At 47.6% G+C, this 24,049-nt stretch overlaps 1 long non-coding RNA gene across 2 annotated transcripts in view; it reads right to left on the reverse strand.

Moving 5' to 3' along the window:
* LOC116427959 (uncharacterized) overlaps nt 1-24,049 on the reverse strand; it is a 199,137-nt gene that overhangs the window by 103,705 nt on the left and 71,383 nt on the right. For both annotated transcript variants that reach the window (XR_012998803.1, XR_012998804.1), the window contains exon 3: nt 3,163-3,243. This is a non-coding gene — a long non-coding RNA (uncharacterized LOC116427959). The remainder of the gene's footprint in view (nt 1-3,162; nt 3,244-24,049) is intronic.

A 24,049-nucleotide genomic window follows, 5' to 3' on the forward strand; every position in this document is an offset into this window, starting at 1 on the left:
CCGGGGGTGGTTCGCCCGCCTGCCCGTCCTTCGTCCTCTTGCCGGCTAGATGGAAACTCGATTATATATGGTAGGCAGTCAAGCCTCCCTCCCTCGCAATCGCATTAACGCTCAGGGTTTATCTGGGCATGTTTTTTATCTTCCAGCGTGTATCCTCGAGGACCGCGGAGTGTCGCCGTAGTTCCTCGTCGTTCGGCCCAGGGCTCTCCTCTACCCGGGATTTATAAAATTTCATTTGTCCCGAACCCGCTTCGCGTCGGTCCAATTTTAAGCAACCGCCCCACGGAATTGCTGGCTAACTAATACCCCCGAGGCGGAAATCGAGAAAATTGCTCGGAGAACGTGATCGAGTGGTAATCGGGCCGATTTTTTACGTGGCGATGAGACGCGGACGCGTCTCTCCACACCTCTCTTTCTCTTCGTCATCCCTTTCTCCCGACGGACCTGCGGGCACGCCGGGCAAACACGAAACGATTAGCGTATATTCGGTGGGCGGAGGGAGAAAGGGGTTGATCGTGCCGCGGTGATCAGTCAGACAAGAAAAATATCGCTCTATACGTGACTATTTATTCTCGAATAACATCGAGCCGATTTCGGTACGGCTCGCTGGAACGAGCGAGCATTAATGCAAGAACGGCACGTGCGGCCTCAAGACTTCCGATCAATTAACTCCGCTTTCAATTCGCGGCGAGCGGGGCCCAGTTTTCCTGCCGCTTACTTGTTAGCAGCAGAACAACCACCGTCCCACCCGTCCGTCCCGCCTCTTTACCCTCCTTCGGCAATAGTTCACCACCCCACGGAGTTCTTTCTCTTTCTCCTACGCGGGTCGTTTCCACGTAGCACGCGAGATGCTACCCTCTTCGGCACCCTTCGGGGAAGAGGATCGAAGCATATTGACGGGTCGACGGCGTTCGACCGTGGCACGATACACGAGTTCGAGGGTGCTCGAGGGATGCAATAGTAAATATTAAAGCACGCCGCGGAGTCATTGGGGCGGTAATGGGTGTCGCCCAGCCGAGTAGGCATATAAGTCCCCGACGGGCGCATACCTGATGATTGCGGGTAGATGGAACGAGACGGCGATTTGACAGGCATGGGAAACACTCGAAAATTTCGTGTGGCGTAGACCCTCTCGAGCGGACTCGTTTTCGAGTACGCTCATGGGAGAAAAAATATTTTCTGGCATGAACAAAGCTCGACGAGAGTCGCGTGTATATACTCTGCCTGTGTTCCGCGCTCTTACCGCGCAATTGTGTTTCGTTGAAAATGTCATCGAGCTTAGAGTATCCTCGTTATCGTGAATAAATATCGTATTGCGGGATATACATATGAACCTCTACGACGTTCCCGTTCCGCGTGGTGCCGTGCCGCGTCGTGCCGCGGCTTACTCCATGGAAAAGTGTCCGCGCGCAACCGGCGGCCCTGCATTACCATTATGGCCCGATACTCTATGAAAGCCTAATAGCTTTTTATACCGTGTACAGTGCACTGTACGCGCGGCACTCGTGCACGTTGCGAAGAAAAGAGGAAGGTGGAGAGGTTCGGCCGCGATCGGTCGCACCGACCGCCACTGACACCGCAACGTAAGCCAACCACACCGATCCTTCGCCGACCAATTACAACTGGTTTCGTAATTTTTCTTCTAGCTCCGCGCCGAGATCGATGAAACACGATATTATTATTACCATCGACAGTGACTAAGTGCCGTGCCATAATGCGACCGCGTGCGGCACGCGTGCTTCCCCGGTAGACACGCAGGTAGACACGCGCGGTATTGCGTAAAAAGACCGTAATAACGGCGCACGTCTCGCAGTGCGGGGCCCGTGTAAACTTTACAAAATATCTCACCGGGAGGGGCCACTCGTCGTTCTCTCCTCGGAACGCGCGGCCGATAAATGAATCAGAAAATAACGGCGGGAGCTTCGCACACGTGGCGGGTCACGTGTTAGATAATTAGATATTCTTTAGGCGGTGCATTAGTTCGCGCTCCGTATTCCATTAGACTCGGAGGAACGTTGCGGCGATAGAAACCGACTCCCCCGCAGACGCCCTCTCGCCAAACGGACGCCTGTGCCCGGATTCGCACCGGGTTTCCTTTATATTAATCGCCGACGAATTTAACGGCCGTATAGCGTGCGGCCACGATTCACGAATGTCGTTTCAGTTGGCCGGACTTCTCTGGGTCTCATCTCCGGATCGGAAGTCACGGCCACGCCCCTCGAGACATTCCTCTCGCCCAAGGAACCGGCCGGAAATTAATTATTGGCCCGGGGAACCCGTCGAACAGTGGAACGTGAGAAGTTGAACGACCCGTGTTACGTTCTATCGAAACACGTAGATCGATGGTTATATACGTTTGTTTGGCCGGCAATTTTACGAGCTATCGTCCTCGGCGACGACCCGAGAGGGTGAATTAATCGACCAGCGAATAGTTTACGTTCTATTCTGTGTGGAGAGGAAGCCGAAGTTTTGGTGCTCGAACGACGGAACCGTGATTGTCTTGTTCTTTGGGTGTATGTAGCTTTGGCGATAATAGTTTTATTGTGCATACATTGATTTGCAGTTTGGCCCGTGAGATTTCTGTGAAATTAAACGGTTGCTGGAAAATTGAATATAGTTACTGTTAATCGGTTGTTAGAAAATATCCTGGTGTAACTGTTTCTTGTCGCTTGTACATGTCGACGAAGTAATTTCTTAAACCGGCGACTCTATTAATATCCTAAATGGGATTTTGATTTATCGTCGGACCCTTAATACGATTTTAAGGCTCGATGTTTGGGTCGTCTACACGCGATCTGAAAAGATTGCTTGACTGACAGAATCTTCATTCCTGCACCCTTGCATTCACGTCGGAGCGGTCGGACCATTTTTAAACCGTATTGTGACTGGTGACGAGAAATGGGCTCCGTGAATCGATACAAAGCGGAAAAGGTATTGGTATCTCGAAAGGTAAGACCCGGATAACAATAGCAACCGTCTGAGCTGCGCTAAGAGAAGATTAAGTTGTATCGTTGGCAGGGCATTAAACGCGCGGTGTATTATAAACTGTTAAAACCCGGAGAAAACCATTAATTCCGAAGACTATCGTCAACGGTAACAGTGTATCTCGCGCGGCAATGAATGCGCGAAGGGATTGAAAGACAAGATTTAAAAGAGTCTCACCTTTGTCGTTCGTTCAGCTGTGGCAATGAAATATGCGACGATCATGGTCGAACTTTTCGTGTGTCGAACCCATCGCAACTTCTGAAAATAATACAGAATACACCGAATACATCATCAAATTTATACGACGAAACAAATATACGAAACTAAAAAACATAAGAAGCGAAGAAAACTTATCAAATGATTCGAGGTAACGAAATTCAAACTTCCCCATCCCACGTACGTTTCACACAGTGATTTCGAGAAATAAACAAATTCCGGTAGTGTTTCGACCAAACCAGTTCCGATTATTACAAAATCTGCAATTATCGTTATCGGTTATACTGCAATTTCGGTGGACGATAAACGACAAAGGCTGGCGGCGCAACGGCTCGAGGAATGCGTGACGATTATGTATTCGGCGGGAACGACGAGGCGGGGAGAACTCTCCGCTCGGAGCGTTAGCGATCCCGTTGCCGTAGTTAAACGGAAGCGATACAGATTAAACAGCCGGCGGATCGAGCAAATTTCAGCGTAACGGTGTAAAATGGTATTTTGTAATGCGCACCGCGGCGCGGCGCGCCTCCGACTCCAAGATTAATGCATCCCGGGCTTTACATTTTATTGGCTCGCGTGGTTCGACTCTCGTTCACGTTTATACGCGCATAAATGGAGGCGTTAAACCGACTGCCTGACAAGTCTGATAATTGCCCAGCGCGTAAAACCCGTTACGAGGCTTGTTTGTCAGTTTCGCAAACGCGTATCGCTGGTTCCTCGCACGGTCTCCTTTTTCTGGTGCTTCCCGCCGGTGACGCTCGACTTCGAACGACATGGAAACTTCCATCGTTCGCTGAAACTTCCGGCCGGTACACTATCTCGCGTGGAAAAAGTAGTGAAAAGGGGAAAGAAAGTTTACAGAAGACCGCGTCGTTACGAGATCCGAGCGAATCACTCAGCAACTCGTCGTCGTTTACGAATGAGCGCGCTCCAGACGCGTACTTCGCGTTTCCTCACGCGAGTCAATAAATTTTCATTAATTAACGACGCGTCGGAAACTTGTTGGAGCATCATTCGCGTATTGAATACCGCCAGGGAAGGCTTGCTTCTCTCGGAACGCGAAATGTCGATTTAGGCGTTCCAATTTGTGTATTGTGAGTATACCAGAGTTGGCGATGTTGGAAGTACCGTTTACGCGCGTGAATGAATAAATTGAGTAATTACGTGTCGATCGATTAAATTACTGTAATAATCACTTTAGTAATCACTTTACTGCAATTGAAATTTATTTACCTGTTCGCTAGAGCGCTACAAATATTATAAATTACCTACAAATTTCTAATAAAGCGTTATTGGTCAACGACACCAAGATAACAGCTGATGAAATAATTTATCCACTAGAACATTACAATAATCAGTCGTTAGATTTCACTTCTCTGTCTAAAACCTGTAGCTCCGGGTGATCGACACGATTAAATTTTGATCGACAAATTCGACGTGTAACTGCTGTCGCGTGGCAGTGACGTCACGAAGATGAATGTTTACACGTAGGATACGTGATACGCGAGACACGACGCACCGAGCGTGTTCGCCTCCTAAACGTGTTATTTTCAACCGATGAGGATAGCACACGTCAATTTGGTCCCGCGACATTTACAGTTCGATTATCCTGTCTGTCATAATGACCAATTACATACTACTGTTTCTCGGATCTATCTCCAGGCCGTCGTGTACGATGAACACACGATCGACGGCAAATTACACACGCACGTAATACCGGGACAAGTAATTACCGACAGATTACCGCTCGTGACGCAACGGAGATCGTGCCTTTTCTCGTCCCATTATACGTCGCATTCCATTTTACGATCGCGAGAAATTCATATAAACGACGGCCGATTAGCGAGCGCGTTCTGCTCGTTTCGGTCGCCGATGCGTCATTGAAAAACTTAATAAACCCCATTAAACAAACTGTTCCATGTAAATACAATATGAATAATTTTCAAAATTATCCGCAACGGAAACGACGTTTATAATGAATCGAAGAGAATTCTCGTTTAGAACCAGGGGGTAACGAAATTTTAATCCAGGGAAAAAGAGAATATATCAAACCATACGCACCGAAATTTTCACGGATAGGAGTCTAATCGTTTCCTTCAAATATCGCGAACGGGGGATGAAAACATTAACGTACCGTATTTTCTGACATAGAATCGCATTAAGGGGGTTGAAGAGTGCGGTCGCGAAGATACGAATCTGAATTCACCCCATCTCCCGCGATACACCTCGCAAGGGTTAAAGAAGTGCCAGGACATTAAGCGAAAGCGAGCGAGAAGGGTTAGTTCCTGGTTAACCGCATCGGTCCCCGTTCCTTTCGCTGGAATAACGCGACCCTCCCACCACCGCCAAGTGATTAAAAACAATTACCGTTTCGTCGGCATCCGTCCCCGCTTTCCTCCCTCCCCGTAATGAGCGTCCTCTTCCTAGGGCACGGAAGAGGGACGAGAGAGAGAAGAAAAAAAAAGTATACGGAACGGTCGAGCATCTGAGCCCCTGCGGGTTATAGTTGGTCGAATATTCCCGGCTCACCCCCTCGCTGTCATTTCCGCGGGTACATTTCTATGAAAATATTTCGCCCGTCCATAGGTAGGGTTAGAAATCCGGCACGGATCCCGCCATATATATCCCGGGAGCACGGGTTCTCGGGGGTGGCGAGCCGTGTACAACAAGGGGTGAAGCCCCGACAACTCGCCAGGACGGAGGGATGATTTTCGCGCTAAATCACGGAATAACTTGGCCATGGCTCGACCATGCTACGTCGCATCCGTGAAATGGACCGGCTTCTCGGAGCTTCGAGAAACATCGGATTCCTCGAGGCCGTCGAAAGTCTGGACGTAGCTAATTAGCGATCAACTCGAGTCTAGTTTCACACAATCACGATCAACAAAGTTCCAACGTAACGTATCCTAACCTATTGTTGTCCATTTCCAGGACGATTCCCAGACGAAACTCAACAAGTTCGTCCATCGTTATTCGCGGCAGGTGATGCAGCTGCTTCTGGGTCCATTAACCCCGGTTCCTAGGGCACGTCAACGTGCGGCGCTCTCGATGTTGCTAGAAATGGCGCGCCCTATCGACGGCGCTTCATCTCCCACTGGAACGTTATTTTAATTTATATACGCAGTGATTTTTATTACGACACTTCCGCCGGAGCGTAACCGTGCCGGGCCGGTCTGCCATTCGAATAGAACGAAGCGAAGCAATTTTTACGAGCAGCATAACTCCTCTAACGGTATGAAATATTTCCCCGAGCGCGTTATTTTGACGAGTTTTATTCAATTTTGCGAGTGAACGAACTGCCCCACGAGTGTTCTGTTAAGGAAAGAAAGAGAGAGACGAAGGGTGAAAGCTTCATTTCCAATGGAGCATTGTCGGAGAACGACACGCGGGTACTACAGGCCGGTGCTCGGCGATCACTCCGCCATATTAAAGTCGCACACGTTCGCACGGAGAATTTCTCAACCGGTCGCGCGCTGTTTACAACGGCCTGAGTTCGATGCTTCTCCATTAGACCGCGATTGCAGGGGAAACACGGTGTTTGTTGGGCGTTTACATCCGTGCGTGGGGTAAACGCATTACCCGTCTATTTCCCGCACAAAGCGGAAAACGACGCTTGTTCGCTACTTGGTCCGGGGAAAATTGCAATAATGTTGAAGCGGTTACGCGTCAGCCGCTGCTTCAATTTTTCCCTGCAACCTCCCAGCGGTTTTGAAGTACAAAGGAGGCGAAGTATAAAACGAAGCCCCGTAAACTGTCCGCGTAAAACTACGGAAACGCGGTACCGCTCAACGTGGCTGCTTTGTTCCACAGTGGAATTTAATTCGTCTCCCGAACGTATTCCATTAAGCCGCAGCTCTTGTTTAACGGGAAAGGTTTGCGATCGTTTCTTGCCAAGACGAGGAGAATCGCTTCCGCCGGGACCTGGCCGAAGGGGTGGGCGGCGGACTTCTTTTCAATTCCCGTTGAACCGTCTGCCTCGGCTCGATCAATCGCACTTGGCGCAATTAAATTTCTTTAACGAGACCGTGCGCGGCTGGTCTCCACGAAATGAACGAATTCGAGCGGGCCTCCTCCGGCCGCATAGATTAAAATCGGTTTAGCTCGGTTGCCGCCCCATCATCCCCCGGACGCCTCCCGTTCTCTTTTTCGCGGGGTTTCCGCGCCGTTTCGAATTTCCGGGCATCCGCACCCCCGCAATATCGTAAGTAATTAAACAATTTGCCTACAGATGGAGTTTTTAGCCGAAGCATTTCGCGCTTACCGCCTCGCTTCGGTCCTCTCTCATCACTATGCATAACCGCATTGCTCCTATATTAAAGCCGCCGACAGAGAGCGAAACTGAGGGAGAGAGAGAGAGAACGGCGAGCGTCGCTAAAATGCTCGCGTGATTAAAAATGCTGTCGCGGAAATTCCGACATCCGCAGAATGTCAGGCGCAACTGGCCTGCGGGGGTGATACCCGGTCCTCTCCGCAACGTTCTCGCACGTCGACAACCTGTCGCGCTCTTACACGCGCTCGACGCTCTCTCCACGGTCGAGTAATTAATCGTGAAAAGCCACACGCGTGCCTCGCGAGACTGCCACGCTGAATTGCCCTCTCGCCCGTGGCTACGTCGATCTCGCAGGATTCCGCGGACATTTCAGCAAGATGAACCATTTGACGAAATTTCGGGGAATGTAGCTTTGTTTCTTTCACGTTATATTCATCGATAAGATGAATCGATACTTCGTATGTTTTAATAAATAAGAAAAAGTAAGGCGAACTGAAGAAAATGGAGTATAACGGTAGGTTGAAGGAAATCATAATCCGAGTGACATTTATAGCAACTATTCAGGTCATCATAGAATTAATAGTAACTGCAACTACATATATTGTGTATGGTCAACAAAACATTCTATTGCATTGTATTGAATCTGTTTGAATTAGGGACATTAGTTCTAATTGCAACGGGATCGAGGAGGACGTTAATTTCGGTGAAAAAGTTCACAAGTGTGAAACGACTTACCGAGTAGACACGTTTTTCCGCGAGTAATAAACGCAAGATAGCCATCGATTTGCGGAAAGTGCGTGCAAAAATATGCCGTAAAGATTAAATGGAACGAGGGTGGCGGGTTTACCGTTCTTTCGACACCCGGTTACAACTAATATATACAACGCCGGCGATTGTGTTAATTTTTTACTGGACGAGACACCGGCGATGTCGATACGATCTCAATTTCCTTTACGACAGATCGAACGGCGTAGATTAACGGGAAAAAGCGAAGCGTAGGCTGCGTAAAATAATGTAATTCCCCTCCTCTCTCTCCCTCCTTCTTTTTGTATCAGCTCGTCACGCGACTTTTTTGGTCGCGGAATGAATAAAAACAGTGGGAGGAATGCCGTGGAAGAAATAAAATTTGCATTGCGAAAACTTTAGCGTAACGATTTTTTCGAATTCCGATGCGTCTATTTTTAAAACCGCGTACAACTCAAGGAAAGTAACTATAAGTTCCAACAGATTCTATAGTATCGTTGATTATAATACATAATTTGCTCTTAGATATAAGGTAAGAAAATTACAAGATCTCTCAGAAGTTCAAAAATACATAGTAAATGAATGATAGTCTCCAGACCAGATCGCTGCACGCTGAAATTAACCGGAAATTTTTACAAAACCGATAATCGTTTAGCTGGGAAAAAACAGTAACTATCACGACCGGTGTATCTACCCTATATAATCACTCGACAGTCTCGCAACGTACGGTTCACGAGTAAATCCTTCTCTTCCCTCAGGAATCATTACCGCCAGTCCCGACAAACGTTAGAACACGAAGACACGGGGTAACGAGGCGGTTTTTTCCCATGTCATCTAGCCTGTCGCCGGCGCTGTTAACGCTCAACCACTGTTACCGTGGCTCGCTCGCGAAACGTCTATCGTCCGCGAGAGGGTACGCCTTTTCCTGCGCTATCTGAATCTTTATGGGGCAGCTTTAACTACTGGGGTAAATAGCGAGCGGGCCGCGACTAGTCGTAATGACGATGCCCGGTGACACTTACCGCCCCTATTACCACGTCCGCCGTGGCCCCGTAGGGGTGAAATAATTCGCGTGCGAATCGCCAGCAAGAATTCCTCGCTCGCGCGCCGACGACCGGTGAAAGGTGAAGGGTAACGAACGGAAGATATTTTTAACGGCAACTCGGCAATGCCCGATCTTCCGCCTGGCCTTTGCTCCCTCCCTTTTTTCGGGATCTTTATGCACCCGTTCGACGCGACGGAGTCACGGAAAACGCGAAACGCGCCGCGGAATCTTTACAGCCGCGATTACGCTGAAACATAGTCAAAACGAGATAGGGCGGCACAAAGAACCGGGACGTCGTTAACGAAGTCTTAATTTTGCTTTTTGTCCATGCCCGGAATTTCACCACGGGACGTCTTAATCGGCAAAAATTTCCGCAAGCGAAACACTCCGTCGCGTCCGGTCGTATCGCCTTCTTATATTCGCGTAACCTCGCCACGACACGCGTTTAACGCGCAGTTGTAAAACAAAGAAAATAATTAAACGGGCTCTCTGTTGGGTAACGCGCAGTTGTGTGACTAATTCAGCGGCGCGGCGCGCGTCGGCGAAAAGAAACTCTCGTCGGACGCGGTGAAGAACCATCGGACAATAACACGTGACGAGTATGGTAAAGTTGGTGACGAGGAACCCTGTGCGGAAGCCTGATATCCCGCAGCCTCCCGAGTGTATTAGTTGCCTCTGATCCTTTGTAGTCCTGTGTGGGATATACCCGATATTCGATTTATTTGAATAATTAGTTTATTTATTTTTGCTACAACTATTCGTAATATGATGATTATATTATATATAAGTACAATTTCAGTGCTTCTCAAATGTCATTAAATAAATTATTGCAGTGTATTAACCCTTTATGAACGAATGTCGGCATTTTGGAGATATCAAACTTTCATATCTGAGATACATTGGTAGCAACATACAAGTATCCACCAACCAACATACATTGGTATCGCATAACAAAAGATCGATACATAGCTCTCTTTTTTTTGAGTGTATGGAATTTCAACGTATAATTTAGCTTTCTTTGCTAAAGGTTTTAGATATTTCAAAAAATCCTCGTTTGCAAAGGTTAAACTATACTTGAATTGGGAAACGGTAGTACAAGTTCCATAGTGAAAAAGCAAGATATCTTCAGAAAGAGTTAGTCGTTCATTGATGTCATTCTTCCACCCCGGAGTAATATTCAGTCAAAGAAATCACCGGTTTTGCTTCTGTTACACAGAAGATTGAATCGCGAGAGGGAATTGCGCGAACACCGGGACAGACAGAAAATTACAATTCGGTCCCGTCGAAAATTCATGATTGAATATTCGTGTACGCGAGACGGCGAACTGCGTTATCCGTATAATTGCGAATTTCCCTTAATCTCGAGGAAATGGAATATGATTGAGATTCGCCAATCGCGTCCCGGCGTTCAATAAAGCCCCACTGGAGATCAAAGGCGCGCTCCTCAATGGATCCAGCGTCTCAAAGAACGGGCCGGACTGCCTTAGAAATATTATATACCTGCGAAAACGTCAGACGCCGTCGCGGGGACGCGGTCCCGGAGGGATATTCGTTTTCAACTCGTCGAAGTAATATTCGACGATGGAATAGACTTTTGACAGCGACACTCTTAATTGCGATAACAGAGAATTTCTGTTCGGTGGCCATTTTGTCGGGCATTGCGCGGACGCGAGGAAGTTCATTTGCGTTATCTATTTCAATATCGTATTTGTATTTTGATTAGACTTTATTTGTTTGTTTTTGTAGCGCTTGTCTAGAAGAGATATTTATTTCATTATAAAGTTAATCAAAAAATAATAATTACAATTTACAAAATTTCGAAATCTTTATTGCTGTTTCCCATTTTTCATTCCTTATCGGAGATATTCCTCAATGTTATTACTTTTGGATATTTAACTATTGGAATAATGTAATGAGTTTTACTGCTTCGAAATGGACTGCTTACTTAATCTTATTGAGAAGAATTTTTCGGAAGATCTACGGTACCTGCGTATCCGTAATAAAAATCGCGGCCACCGAGTTTATCAAATACACTAATCATTGGAATGTATATTCTATTAACATTTATATAACATTCTTTTAAATTTTAATGTAATATCAACTGAATTTAATATTCACCGAAATTAATATTCTATTACAATGTGTCGGAATTAGTCAAGCCAAATTTTGGACGGTATCGAACATAGACGACACAGGGAATGCTTCGACGTCAAACAGATCAGAGGGAATACTTTATAAGGGCGTCGTTTGCCGGCGGTATGAATTCACGTACGATATTCTCTCTGAATATCGTAGCGACGCGATACAACCGTGCCTACGGCTACGGTTACATTCGATCTTTTCAGCGAAGGACATTCCTCGTTCGCAAACAGTCGTTTAATTTCCCATGCAAATATTATGTATACGGTGCGTCTGTCGCCGCTTCGATACGCTTTTCGTGACTCTGTCCAGCGGCGAACGCATTAATATTCCGTTTCTTTGTTAATATTGCATGGTCCGCTTTGCGCTCGAGATTGAATGGCTGTTGACGGGAGGAAAAGAGGAAACGAAAAAGATTCCATGTACCGACGATCGAATGACGGAACCCCAATATTTTCGCCGAGGCACAGAAAAACGGAATGGAATTATTAACCGCGCTGTGCCAGAACATATGACCGTCTAAATAAGAGCCAGACTTTGGTCTTTGGAAATAATGCATAAAGTTCCTTTTTTATGCATTAGAAACTAAAATTATTTCTTATCCTTGAACATCACTTTTCTATACACAAATTGAATTACTCATTAATCAACAATCATCTTCTGAAGAAAATTTCCTTCTCTTAGTATTTAAGAACCAATAAAAATATTTGTTGTAAAAAATCTTACAGACGAGCAACAGAATTAACAATCTCGCATGGTCCTCCCCTATCTCCTCGAGCGTTTAATCCATCTACAAATTGACGCGGTATCATCGTTAAACCGAATGCGCTCGAGGAAGTAATTAAAGCTACCGAGCAATTCCCCGACAGTGCGAGCGATGGGAAGGATCGTCGGGGAGCATTCAGATGTACCGGGACGCGATATATCGAAGCTCGATTCTCGATTAATGGGCGACGGCGGATGGAGTCACGCGTCTCCTTTTTCACGCGGGTATCTATTACGGGCGTGCGCCGCGATCTAACGCTCGAACGCGATCGGGGCGAGCGACGATTTATCACGACGCCGTGCCGCGCCGACCGTACGATATCGCGTATCTGACTTGCAAAACCGCCTGTAGATACCTGATGTCGTATATTTTTTCCGAAAATGCAAATCATTCGGCGCGGTGCAGAATAAATTGAAAAGGGCGAATAGGGTGGCGAAGATGACATTCAAATTCGTCCGCGACGAAAATGACAGAAATATACATATGTCGCGCGTACCCTTCGCCCGACGCGTAATTGGCTGGTATTCAGATATCAAGAAATTGAGTTTCGCCTTCATCCCCGACCGGGGGAGGACATTTATTCTGAATCAACAGTCCCTCTAGCTTATGACGCTCGCAGTCACTGTTACCGCGATACCCGTCTTTCAGCGTAAAAGAGTATCAATCCGTCCGCTGGACGGAGATGCTGGGAATAAATCAAACGAATCGACGCCGTCTGTCTTCCACGCTCGTGCAAACAATCACGAGGTACTGCAAAACGCTTGGAACCTCCGAACAGCTTTATTTCCAACCGACTTCCCTTGAATGTCCAGCGACCGACCTCGTTAATAACACGGTCCGGGCGTGTTGACGAGCATAAAATCCGTTGGTCCACAATGAAACCACCCTTTCCACGCGTCTTATCGCCACTGAAGTGGCCGGGACGACCCGAAACGACCGGCAACAGCGTTGAATGGACAGCGGAGAAAGTGACGAGGGACATTCTCTCGTGTTTAACACGCTCGTCGGCGACGGATCAAGGCCGAAACTGACCACTGGTCAGTTCCCATAGATCGAGAAGACACGGTGACGGACGAACAATGCGACACGACCGACCGGTGTTTGCCAATCACGAGCTGGACAAGGGCAATCGGCTACGATAAGCCACTATGGGGAACAATCCTAAGTACCGTGAGACGAGTCCTGCCGTCATGTCTTAGACCGACCGCCAACTGACCACTGGTTAATTGATGCTCGTCAATTTGCGGACAGCCGTCATCGAAAGGGTTCCGTTCGGCCGGCACGCATGGGGGCACTGGCCGTAGAAACGGCCGCGAGACGAAAGGAACGGGGGCGGGCCCCGGCAACCGGCCGACACGTGGACCCTGTCAATCTTCATTTTCTCGAAACAGAAAACGTGACTGCGGAGAAAAATTGGAGACGGAGTTGGTCTGTTCCCAGGTGAACGCTTTCATGGGAAGGGTATACGTTTACATCGAAGTGACGGAGGAATAGTAAAATGGTTCTGATATAGTATGAGAATTAGAATGATGGGTGAATAAATATACTTTTCTGTTATCGACATTTAGTCTCTTTTTTAGTTTTGTAATCTTAGTCAAAGACGTATCCCTTATGACATCTCGTGTAGTATCTAACGTTGACCTCACATAATGAATTAGTAATAGGAATATTAATAAAATTGATGTTCAAACATTTCGGTAATACATTATAAGAGAATATATCGCGAATGGGGTACATAAGAGACCATACGATTTCTATAGTTCCAGCGGACGTATAAGTTCGCGATGGTCACGGACGGGGTGTCATCTTCGACGAAACCCGAGATGAAACGTCAGTCCGAGGAGACGTCCCGTGATCATTATAAGAAAGGAAGTCTGAGAGTTTTCAGAATCTTTTCTCCCGTGAGTGACAGACGGGCTCCAAATTGACCGGCGTGTAGCGTGTATCGTCCTCGAGGAAATCATATCAGGGGTAGCCAGACGGTATCGGCTTACCCCAATTTCACCCCAATCATTTTGAAACCCAAAACCACGTCGCGCTGTCTCTCTTCCGCGGGAAGAGCCGTGCGTACGCGCCAATGATAGAGAAGATACGGAAGAAAAAGCACAGAACCGTATTCAAAGCTGCAGCCGTTGTCCACCGCGCGACCGTCTTCCCCACCGATGAACGAAACGGAGTTTGACAAATCGGGACCCGTCAGAATTCTCGTGCGTCAATTTTTCACGGAGGATGGAGGAGCCAAGAACAAGAGGGACGCGACCCGGGCATTTTTCAAGCAGTCGAACGGAACGAACACGAATCCGCGAGAGAAACGGTCGCACGTGCAACGCCAGGGTCCCGCGCGCACTTCCACCAACCGGGACACCGAGAAGGAATCGCCGTCGATTTCCTTAAACTGGCGTCCCCGCGCCGATAATTCGATTGGTTGGTCGCGCCCTGTCAGACGGGACACGACGAATCGTTCCGCGTGATTCACTGACTCTAAATTTCGTAACTCTGTATCCGTGACGAATCGAGAGGGTGAAAGGGGAGAGTAACCGTTCGCGTTCGGATTGTTTGAATATCAGTCGGTTTTACCGTTCTTTTCACGCCGGTTCGCTTAACCTTTAACGGGCCATATGAATTGTTCGCTGGTATTTTTAACAGCGAATGGGAAAATTAAATTCCACATTTTTTTTCTATGGAACTCGTACGAACTGAACGTAAACGTTGATTTTTCTGTATGGATAGGAAACGAAAACGAATTTACGTGAAACTGTAGGAATTACTTCAGACGAATAAAAATTGGTCGTTCGATTATTGCTTGCAATTATATAACAAAAATAAATATGTACAGAATAGTTCCAACTTCTATTCTCTAGGTATAGAAGAATCAAAAATTGACAGTGTAAAGTATACAGAAACGTTAACGCGTTTGTCAAGGATATCTCCTTTGCAAGACTGAAAGCAAGAATCTCGCGATTGCCTCGCGAATAACTTTACACCCCGACGCGGAATACGGGTTATTACGCAATCCGGACATTGTAAACGTCCGTGGTACATCAATTTATTACAGGATCCCGCGATTCGCTCGAACTTAAGAATGTCATCTCAAGTTAACGTCGTGTTAAATTAATTTACGCGCGGAGTCGTAATGGGTAACAGTGAGAAACGAGGGAATAAAATGGGACTTCCATATAAAATGTTGTTGTTGCCAGTCATTAACGGAGTCCTGTGTCGCATTACATAGCCGGATAGCAGGTGATACCGGAGAATCATTAGCGATTCGAAAATTTTAATTACTCGGTGCGTACCTAGATACCGGGAAACATCGTGGCCGTGTTTAGGTAAAATGTAATAGGAGCAATAAAACCGACTTGAACCGTTCCTTTTTCCACATTGCGGGTAGGTACATGTTGCCGGTGAATCGTAAAACAAAGTGCACGCGCGAGGACCGGTTGCACCCCTTCGATTCCATTTATATTGCGGACCAGTCACCGTCAGCTCCTTCGGTTAATCGTGGCTCTGGAGGAGGCAAGACCGGCGTACGCGGCCAGGAAATGTAAATTAACGTCGAGTGCGGCCAGGTAATCACGCCTGGCGATAAAAACGTGATAAACGAGCGAAACGAACTCGGGAGCCGCGATCCTTATCGGATATAACTCGCTTTTTTCGAGTCACCGAACGCCATAGAAAAATCCTGGCTGCGTTTATGTCACCGCTTCACCCCTTCGGCGCGCGTACGGACACGCTTGTGTACAGGGAAAAAGGCCTGAGTCTAGAAGGGCCCGACATTCGCGACGAGAGAAGCGAAGATCGCCTAATGAACGCAGGTACTAAAATCGGTCCCTTTCGATATAAAATCAACTCTAATATTTACGAGGATTCGATATCGTAAAATGAGTACCCCCGCACCACGTTGAATGCAAACAGAAGGATCGGTTTAAGAGTACGGCTGCACAAGTTTGTAGAACACCAGATTGTCGCTAGACTGTAGATGTTCATGCGAATAATAATCTTTAGGGACAGAAATTTAATTTGTATTTAACTGTCCCTCGAAATGTATCGGTAGTTATAATTGTATCAGAAGGAACTGTCTCATTAAGTGTAATAATAATATGCGCTACTCGATAAATAAATCTTGTACCCAAACTGAAATAAAATTTATTTCGCGATGCGACGAATATACAAAGTATTTTCCATATTTTCGAGAGGATTAACTTTCGAAGCCATGTTGATCAGATATTTTTCACTCCTCCCGCTGAGTGGTGTAAACCCTTAAGGTCTTAGACCCTTATTTTTATCACCCTATATATACGGGTTACTCGCGCGAACAGGGTGCGTTTTATGCACGTGTGAATACGTGTGCGTGCGTAGTGCAACCAAGTGCATCCCGTGGAGTGCGTTAAAGGGACGTCGTTTTCGGCTTACTACGGCGGAAGGGTTTTCCTGCCCCCTTCTCGACGATGTTATCTGCCGCGAAGAACGAAATGAACCGGGTCCTCCGCTCGCTACCTGGCACATTTACGCCACCCCAAACCTAAATAGCCTCCGCTTGTTCTCCTCTCATTAACGCCACGATGAATCCATTCATCGACGCCTTTCACGGCGATACTCTCGCACCACACGAGGTGTAACCCGCAGGAAAGTGAAAAATGAACGGGGATTGTCACGTGGTTGACTACCGGCGGCCCCGCTCCGGCGGAGTTCTACAGATCTCTCGCGGTTCAAGTTTTCCCAGTCTTTTTTATTTTACGTCCGATCATCGCCAGCTTACCCATGTTTTGTCATTTCCAATATATTACTGCAATAGCTTCTAAGTTACTCCACACACTTCTCACCCCGAGATTATTAACCCATTGCATTAACTCTTTACACCCGAGAAATGACTCTCAGTCGTGATACAGTCAAATTATGAAATTTGATATTCACTATTAAGCCTTGTGCAATGTATCAATACGTGAAATATTAAAATAAATTATGTATGTTTCTCGATTTGAATGTGTTTAGTGAAAAACTTTCGAGTGCAAGAGGTTAGCCATTTTCACCTCAGAACATAAGCGATATCGACTAGAGAAAAATACATCAATATATTACCTAATTATTACAAAACACAAGATATGTACACAGCTGCATGATAACCACGCTGGACCGCAGTGTAAACCGTACTATACACCGCGGATTGCAGTCGTGCAGTCCGACTAGAAACGGAAACAGCAAAAATGCCGGAGGCCGTGAAGGGTTAACGTACGAATGAAACCCGTGAAACGGTGAGAAAAGGGGGATAGGAAGAATCGGGAACTAATATATCCTCCCCTGATTCTAATAAAGCCGGAGCGGCCATGACGCAGCCCAGGTAGAACAAGATACAAAATCGACATTAGTCGTTAATGAGAGAACGGTGGTTACTGTTCACACCATCGTGTCACGCCATCGGGGCGGTCGCCGGGACCCCATCGTGAGAGCATCTCTGTTCCGAAACACCATGGAGACAATTCACTGGCGAGCAGAAGGAGAAAGCGAGAACGGAGTGGTCCCCCATGTACGCGCGGGGGAAGGAGAACACGCGACTGCTTTATAGCGAGAGCGACGAGGGGGCGCCGAACCGAAGGGACGCTCATCTTTTGACCGTATCGACGTCCCTCGGGCCCCGTGCTTCTCACCGCGAGCCGATGGACCAAAGTTACTCGTCCTGAAGGAACGGATCCGAAGGTTATTGTGATGCGCGGGAACATATTTACACCGAAAGCGCGTACTGTTTCACCGGCTCGTGAAGAAAGGACTTTTTATATATTTTTACGCGATCCGGCGAACCGACGGGGAGGGACACGAGCAGCCGCGCGCAGCCAGAAGCATTACAAAACGCAATTTCCGGGCGCGGCACTGCGACGATTTCTCGTGCGGCCAGTCGGGAATCCGAGGGTGGACGGAGAAACGCGACACGGTCAATGCGCGTTTTCGGGCTTGACATCAATCGAGCGCAAAATGGGACAGGGGGGGGGACAGCCTTTGGTGTCGCCCGGACGGAAGCCTGTACAATTAATATTCGCCAATCCCGCGGTCCGCCTTTCACGGCGAAATCGATATGCGAAAGGGTGAAAGGTCTTCCGAATATATTATTTTTCCCCTTGTTCGCCGTCGTACCCGGTTCAACTTTTGTTAGCCCGTGTCAATTAACGTTGCGTGTTTCTGTTATCTGCCCCCTTTGTTGGGGCTCGGAATCAAGTCGATTTACATAAACAATTTGCGATTCGGGACTGTTTGGAATTTCGTTGGGTAGCGTTAATTAAGATCGCGTTAACATTCGGATTATCGTTTTTAGTTGGAAATGACTGTTTGTTGTAGTATAAACGTGAAAAAATGAAACTTGTCTACGTTGACATCGCAAACTGGGTATCTTAGGTGAATTGTTCCACGTGAAAATCGTATGAACAACGGGTGTTCCTTCAGATATCCGACAATTTGCGGCCGGCCTTCGAGAATTACCCCTTAACTTGGACGCTTTCCCCGGCACAACCTTTCTCGCGACAACAGTTAGCTAGGTTAAATTAAGGATTGCGCGGTGAGCGACGAATCACGTACTCGGGCGCATAAAGGCAAATCGGGGTCTAAGAATTTCCGCGCGGCACGTATTGCAAAGGCCACGGAGAGAAGAGAAACAATAAGTTGCACGTGTCCAAGGCGTTTAACTCGCCGGCACCGTGACTCCCCGCAGAAAGGTAACCGATGAAAAACGTGACTGTGTCCGTGTATAGGGACCGCGCGCGGGATCTCTCGGTAGAATCGCAATGTCAGTAGAATTATATCGTGTGCGGCGACCCGGCGGCAACGCGATAAGTATACGGTAGTGACAGACGACGGACAACGTTCGGCGCGTTGCAAAACTGTTGCCCCGATGCCGGGGAAACTAGCCAGACCGTACAAACTGAATTGTGCTAGCAGCGAGCGAGCGAATGGACGAACGAACGAACGAACGGGTTGCATGGGTTTTCGCAGTGAATTATGGCCGTCGTGGGTGTGCCCTACCGCGATACGTCAGGACAACGGGACAAGAATAATAAAGTAAAACGGGGAAACAGATAGAGAAGGTCGTCGTTTATACCTAGACACGATATAATGACTCGGGGCAGCGATTGCATCGATCTCCTAACGGCTCCTCGTGTGTTCTAATGGAACGATTGCACCCGCAATTCGCCGATTGGCCGTAAATCTTGAGCTCGGTGTCATTAGGCGCGCCATTAAAATTACTATTCTTTCGCACGGGTATCCGACCGGCGGATACCAAGGTAAATCTCGCCCGTAAAGATTACCCCGGGATTAAATTGGATTTTTATCTGCACCCTATCCTTTCCACTGGACGAAGTTAGTAGCCCGTGCCGCATTTACGTGTCCAGAGAACGACTGTTAACCAAGAGGATCCACGCCGAGTCGATCGGCCAAAACGATCGTCCTGGTTCGTCCGTTTCGCTGGAAACTTTCGGAGGTGGCGATAAAATTGACCGTGAAGCGAATCGATTACAATGCAGCCTTGGTTAATAGAATCCCGCGATGACGAGCACAGGTGACGGGACCGTAGGAAAAAGAGCGTTCTCACGCCGGAAACGTTAACTCATTGAGCCTTCAACCTCTCCCCTTGCGACCCTCGCGCTGCCCCATCCCCAAAAACGAACGACTAGGAAGTATTTATTAGATTGGAATCTAAACGCCCCCGAAGAGAGCTAAAAGCGTATTTCCGTCGCCGTAGGTGGTTTCGCAGCGGCGCACGACCCCTTCGACCGAACGACCTACGGAGACCGGTTGTTCTTCCTCGAGGGTCCCAAGAATTAGCGGGTGCGACTTTATTGGCTTGTATCACGGAATCGGCGAGCCTGGCACATTTTTTTCCTCTCCCCGCAGATTCGTGGGCTGTCGGCAAACCAACCTCTACGCACTCCGGTCGACGTAATAAAACAATAATTGGCCTTAATTAGGGGTGAAATCAAATTTATTACATTCTACCGCCCACCGACAGCGATAAACCGTTCTTCCCATCGAGACAACGGTTCCAGGTAACCGACAATATAAATATAGACAAATATATTTCACCACAAAATCGCTCGCAGATGTTGTCGGGATATTCGAGCGAGCCAGACGAGTATTTAATTCGATACGAGCCCGTCGAGTGGCTCGCGGACTTGCGCTCGAAAATAAATGAATTTATCGATCACCCGGCACGGCGATGCCGCGCCCGGACGCCAAAGCCGCCGCCATTTATTTACCGAAAAGCCGCGAGCAGCATGTGTGCGCGGCCGCGAACGTACACACGGGCCGAACTTCAACCCCGGATAAAAACGTCGAGGATCCAAACACGGGGAGGACGAATCATCGGCTTTCGATGACGTTGTACTGCCCGTCACCCGAACCGATGTTTTCCTACGCACCAAAATTTCGCACGTCGATGAAAAACCGAATCGACAAGACGATCAACAAACTTCGAAAGCGGTGATTTCGGCGGCGCAGTAGGGGAACGCGGATTGCGCGAAATAAATCGAACTCTTCGTCACAAGCCTCGTGAACCGTCATTTCCCATCATTAAAGTCGAGTCGGAGAGAAAGAGAGAACAGAACCAGTCGAGCGTGAACTACCGATTCAAAGGGCCACGGGCGTAACGCATCCGTTCTGCTCAATTTCACCGATTTTCCGTCGTCTTTGTATCGGTTTATCTATTATCGTGACCCATACCGGGCCGATCATTAGTATTAGTGTCAAACAGCGGGGCATTGTCGAGCGTATTTATGATCGGTTTACCTGAGGCCCGATCGATCTCCGGCGTTGCCTCGCCCCGCGCGCAGAGGCCGCGGCGCGCCGCTCCAACGATAGTTTAAGCGCCTAACCAATGACCGTCCTGAACCCATGAACCAGAATACGTCCTTACGGTTATTATTTATCGTGTGGTGCCGCACGCGGAAATAAGAGAACACTAACGGTATACGAGCCCCGAGAGTTTACGATCTTTCGGGTTCGGTACGGTGGAATCTATCGGCTGCCGAGCTTCTTGACAAATGACCCGCAGCGCACCGTCTACCGTGGCGAACCCGTGGCTTCGTGAACGCATAAGCAGCTAGCTGGCCAGCGTGCACCGTGTATACACCTCACGAAACGGATTTATTTCGGATGATTTAAGATTCACAGGCATATCTGCCACTTCCGTTCTACGTACGCCGATTACCATAACGAAACGAGTTCGCCGCGCAACGACTGACAGGGTCGCGCGGGCAGCATCGATCATCCGGCACGATTCCTTAAAGTCTGCGGTGACGACGAATGATCAACGCTAACGTATTGACGCAAAACGTAGACAAGTTAGACGATGAATTTTTCTTAATGGAAACAGAAATAAAAGGAAAAACAAAAAGGAAAATCAGTATAAAATTAGGTGAACGCAAAACCCAACCCCAAATTTTAAAGCCTGTTACCTGACTGGTCACAGTACGTTTAGTATTAACACATTGTTATCCGATCACGAATTAACTCGTGTTTGCACTTGCATTGGTGATTTTAATTTTTGAAACGCAGTACAATATAGCATATTGCGGAACCAAAGTATTCAAAGTTATATAAAAGGTACGTCCAAAGTTTCATTTCAATTCATTATGTATAAACAAAGCATATTAAAATTACTTAGATTGTTTCATTTTCATACTTAATCACGGAATAATAATCGCGGACATGGGATAGCTTCTGCGTAAATTTGCCAGTCAACAGTGTGTTATTTCCCCCTGGCCTATCTTTTCACGGTAGTGGGTGCCCTGCGTCGCGCAACCGGTGACACAACGTCCGCGTTACGCGTTGCAGGAGAAACCACGGTGTCCTGTTTTCGAAGGGTAGGAGTGAGAGGGTTGGATAGGGAGAAGAAAGAAAGTGTCTCGCGTCTTTCAGGTGAAGCCACCTGGTTGGTCGAGTGCTGTGTGAACCTGTCCGAGATAGAGCGTCGCTCAAAAAGACACCCGAAGGGTAACTGTTTGTACAAGCACCCCGGTATTTTTATCCGAATGACGGTGACTCATAAAGATCAGAGCTCTCTCGCTCATGTCCCCTCGTCGTTCCCTCCTCTTTTACACGCGCGAGCCGCGCCGTGGCGCGCACACCCTTGTCGGCTCTCCCTCTTCCTCTCTCGCTTCATCTTCGTACACGGCACCCACACTCGTGAAGCACGGTGGAACGGACGACGGTGAAACGCGCGGGGCGGTGGGAGCGTGCTTGAATGTGTACTTAGCGGCAAAGAACACACTCCGCCTCGCATGTTAGGATAGAGATTATGTCATCCAAGGAGTCTATAGTTAGTTAAAGCTACTATTCTTCGGACGACCGGGTCTTTGAGCCGCCGAAAACGGTGGGCTCGGTCGCGCGGCGCTCGCCTCGCGGCCTAACAATTAGATATTAATTCCATTCAATCCTCTCGCCTAGAAGAGTGCTCCGCTCCCCCTCGGCAACTTTTTAAAAGGAGACCACCGGATTAAACTCGTCCCGCTTTTCTTCGTCCGGGATCGGATTCCGCACAGTGTTCCGCGTGGAAATCTAAAGAGGAATTTGTCGGTGGTTACGACGAAACGCTCCTTCGGGGAACGGCCGTCACCACGGCGCGCCGTGAGCGGGCGTTTTATATTTAACCCTTCGGCCCCAGCGCGCTGTCACGTTGAACACTCAACACTTTTTCGCTGCGTTTCGTAAGAACGGCTGAAGATCAAGAATGGCTTTATCGAGAGCGTAATAAGGGGATTCTTGATATTCAATTGTTTTATTGATTGCATGCAACGATACCTGTGATGTTATTATTCCGAATTAGTAGAACAGAAAACAAGCTGCACCGTGCGAAATTTACGGTGTACATATGATTCTCGTATATATTAATGGACCTGGGAAGGGAATGCTCGCGCGCGTGTGTGTGTTTGTGTGCGTGTAGGTACATATGCTTCTCGCAGCCAAAGCGTTAAATGATGCCGCGCAAGGGGAAAGCCCTATGATCGCGAGCCTTGCGATCGAAAATAAATATAACAACTGGATCATTAAAGAGAACGGTCTCGAGGATAGATACAAGTGTCTGCCTCTACGAAGAACTATTGTTCGTTTGTACACCGCACATTGTCCTGATTATTTACCAGTTTCTTGTATCCATCTAGCTAAAATGTGCTCAAGGACGTACAACAGAACTTTGCAGCGGACGATTAAAGTACTGCTTTGTTATTATCGTTATTATTGTTATCGCAACGATATATCTTCTGAATTGGAGAATCGAATATCATATACTCCATTTTGCGGCGGATTGAAGGTTACCTGTCCCCGTGTAAAAGTAAAATGACGAAAATTATCTCGTATAAAATTTCAAGGAATTTTATCATTTAACGATTCGCAAATACTTCGAACGGAGTAAGTTGCGTAACTGAGTGTATATAATTGGGAAAGAGTATATAAATTCTATAAAAACTGTGCAAGTAATTCTGACTTATCTTCGGGTGATAGTAATTGTATAAATCAGATTACAGCGATGATGTAATCCACGTTGCTCGTAAACAGACTGACGGTTCGGCCCCAGTTATTTACAATAAAACTCGAAGCGCTGCCGTACAGCCGGATGACATTGGCCGACCGTTTGTACACGTATATAGAAATATTCGACGGAACGAGAAGGGGAAAAAACTCGAGTGGCGTTCGCCCGTCGACAGCGGCCGCTTACAAAAATATATCATTGTCCATTGAGGCGACGCCACTTAACGTCGAAAAACAAACACACTTTCAACGGAATTGTTCGGTTGCCTTAACGACAACGCTTCCCGTCCTCGACGGTTCGCACCGAGCACGCACCGGGGAAAGGGAAATCGCCGGACGTCTGCTTTGCGTCAGCGTAACAGCTAAAAACTCTTCGGTGCAC

The sequence above is a fragment of the Nomia melanderi genome, chromosome 6, assembly GCF_051020985.1.
Source record: "Nomia melanderi isolate GNS246 chromosome 6, iyNomMela1, whole genome shotgun sequence".
NCBI lineage: Eukaryota > Metazoa > Arthropoda > Insecta > Hymenoptera > Halictidae > Nomia > Nomia melanderi.